This window comes from Octopus bimaculoides, chromosome 15 (assembly GCF_001194135.2).
Source record: "Octopus bimaculoides isolate UCB-OBI-ISO-001 chromosome 15, ASM119413v2, whole genome shotgun sequence".
Lineage (NCBI taxonomy): Eukaryota > Metazoa > Mollusca > Cephalopoda > Octopoda > Octopodidae > Octopus > Octopus bimaculoides.
In genome coordinates this window covers 38627635-38631110 of record NC_068995.1, presented here as the reverse complement: position 1 = coordinate 38631110, position 3476 = coordinate 38627635, and the positions used below count along the sequence as shown (strand labels likewise).

General features: G+C 35.6%; 1 protein-coding gene across 1 annotated transcript in view; it reads right to left on the bottom strand.

The window, feature by feature from the left end:
• Positions 1-3303, bottom strand: part of LOC106873516 (uncharacterized) — a 144167-nt gene extending 140864 nt beyond the window's left edge. The window contains exon 1 of the mRNA XM_052973284.1: positions 3018-3303. The gene's annotated coding sequence lies outside the window, so the exon portion shown is untranslated. The remainder of the gene's footprint in view (positions 1-3017) is intronic.
• Between the last annotated feature and the right edge of the window lie 173 nt (positions 3304-3476).

Sequence of the window (3476 nt, the reverse complement as noted above, 5' to 3'; positions counted from 1 at the left end):
TATATATATATATATATATATATATATATATGACTGTGGGCATATGGCACAGAGGTTAAGAGTGTAGGGTACTAACACCAAGATTCCGGGTTCGATTCCAGGCAGTCACCTGAATAATAGCAATAGTAACCTCGAGAAATACCTTAGGAATGAGACCCAGGTTCGAAATTTACCCAAGACACCAGGGGAAGGCTGCAGGGTTCACCAGCCGAAACGTTGTGTCAACAACTATAAAGATGAGGACTAATATCAGTCAAATGTAAATAACGTAAGTAATGTACATAAATCCTCATCTCTTAAATATAGAAGTGTATATTGTGATATTGTGACCGAATACAGTTCGCCGTCGTTGCCGTCTGAATACACTTACATTCATATGTCACAAATGCCTTAAGAGAATGTGTTCATGCTATAAACACATCATTTTTTCTACCTATATCCGTAGTCAATATATGGTCATTTAACATCTTTTACTGGAGCATAATTCGATACCGGAATCACCTGAGGGTTATGTGTGTGTGTATGCATGTAAGCATGGTTATGAGCAGGTAAGTATATATATACACATGCATATCATTATGCATATGTCTATTTGTGTGTGTTTGTGTGTGTATACATGTATATATATATTTATATATATATATATATATATATATATATATATATATATACAGACACAGAGAGAGAGACACACAAAAAGAGGGCGAGAGAAAGAGGGAGACAGAGAAGAATTGGAAAAATGTGTGTTCTTGTTTCTGTGTGAATGTATTTACGCCTGTATATACCTATTTATGTCTTATCCATATGTTGATTTATGCTTGAGAATGATGATTAATTGAGGTAATTAAGTTTTCATAGCAACTACTCTACATTCAATCGGCAACTAACAATTGTTTAACTTTGGAGATATAAACATACATGTATGATTTAGCCCCGACAGCCCCTAGCATATTTGCTTCGTGAAATTGAAATCTACAACGAATCGAAGTTACCGATAACTTCTCACCTATTGCAATACTTTTGTTGTAACATGATGAAGTACCACTATGTTTTTATTTCTTTTTCTTGTCTTCTTAATTTGAAACATTAAACTGAAGTTTTGGCTCATTTTTTTTTTCTATATTTTACTCAGTTACATATAACTTTTCTTAGCGTATTTTATGGCATACTACACTCAGCACATAATGAAAGAAACAGTTTTCAGTGCATTACAACATGTAATATAGGCCTGGCCACGCGTATAGGACTCACCGCGATGTTCATTTATATGCCGTCAAATACGATATTCGTTTATACGCCATCAAATACGATAATTTATCATGAGAATTATAACTTTTTTTTTTACACCTTTAAAATATGAAAGGCTTAGTAGAGATGGTTGGGATTTTTAAAAAATAAGGAGTGAAAGATCTGAAGTACCAGAGAATATATTGTTCGACACTCATTCGTGATACTTGCAGAAATTAATTATAGAAATTAATTTTAACACAAATTACAGAGCCTATTAACGGCTCTTATATTTATAATTAAGCACAAATGTATATAATTGCCGCTTTAGGATACCGTGTGCTGTAGATACTGCTTTAGAATAATAAACTTTTTATCTTCTGTACAGACTTTAAAAAATGAGGCATTCTGCGCTATGAATCAAAGATATATTGTTTGCTTGAAAGAATTTGTATTGTACATTATAAATCCCGCCGGTTTAAATTCTCCTTTCATATTTCGTAGCAAAAATAAATAAAAAATTGGAATCGATAATATCGATTAGTGTTGCTCTTCAAAATTGCTGACCATGGGGTCTATATTAGAAACTATTCATAATTTGAATGTTTATGCATGATAAGGCGGCGAGCTGGGAGAATCGTTAACCCGCCGGGCGAAATGCTAAGAGGTATTTCGTCTGCCTTTATGCTCTGAGTTCAAATCCTGCCGAGGTCGACTTTGCCTTCCATCCTTTTGGGGTCGTTAAATTAAGTTCCAATTACATACTGGGTCGATCTAATCAACTGGCTCCATCCCCCAAGATTTCGGACCTTGTACCTCGAGGAGAAAAAGATATATTTTAATATCAAGTACAAGTAAATTAGATTATTTTCCTTACGCAGAAATGCCCTCACATACCGGGGTGCATACGGTATAGGATTTCATACGTTTGTAATTAGTTCGCGTGTATGTGTGTGTGTGTGAAATTATTATATGTACACACACATATGGAGGCGCAATGGCCCAGTGGTTAGGGCAGCGGACTCGCGGTCTGAGGTTCACGGTTTCGATTCCCAGACCGGGCGTTGTGTGTGTTTATTGAGCAAGAACACCTAAAGCTCCACGAGGCTCCGGCAGGGGGTGGTGGCGACGCCTGTTGTACTCTTTCGACCTAAATTTCTCTCACGGTTTCTTCTTATTTATTGAGTAACGCTGTGATGAACTGGCGTCCCATCCAGCTCGGGGGAACACATACACCATAGAAACCGGGCCCATTAACCTGGCTAAGCTTTAAAAAGTACGTATAAAAAATAATAACAAACACACATATATATAACTTTCCACAGAAACAAATATTTGTATACATGTGTGCGTATATATATGTGTGTGTATATACGCATGTGTATATATGTATTTCAATTTAGAGCTGAAAAGACGGACGGAATGTCGCTAAGCATTTTTCCTGGTGCAGTAACGATTCTACCACCTCACCACCTCATGTATAACAAATATACCAATGCGCTAGTTACAACCGGGAATTGAAACTACACCATGCATTCGTCTTGACAACCCGCTGTATCAAGTAAATAGTAACCCCTCACTAGTATAACATAGCGTCGCCGAACTGATCTAGCGAGCAATTACTACCGGCAGGTACCTACTTCTTTCTTTCGATTATTTTCTCTTCGAAATTTGTTTAAGAAAGTTAACATGAAAAATCACAAACATGCGTTTTACATCTCTACCGATATTGCACGTTAATATACAAAAGAAATTTTTAAACATAAACAATAATGTGAAACGTCACTTACCTCAGCTATACAACGAATTGTAATATTAGTGGAAGTTTGATTCCTTTGAACAGTAAAATATTGTCAGTAGTGTCCTGTTAGTTATACGGCACGGTAATAACAGCTGATTTATACAGAGCGAAATAGACAGAGCGCAGAAGAGACGCTAAGCATAAAACGTAAAGGGATACACGAGCGAAGAAGAGGAAATGATACAAATAGTGACTGGCTGACAGAGAGAAGAGAGAGCGCGGGAACGAGGAGAAAATGAGAGGAAGAGAGTGAGTCTGAGCCTCTCCTTATCGCATAATCATCTGATTCGCAGAAATATACAACGATGCTATGTATAATATCGGTACAGTGGTTTATGTATGTATGTATGTATGTATGTATGTATATACATATATATAAATATATATATATTTATGAATATATATATATATATATATATATATATATATATATATATATATATATATA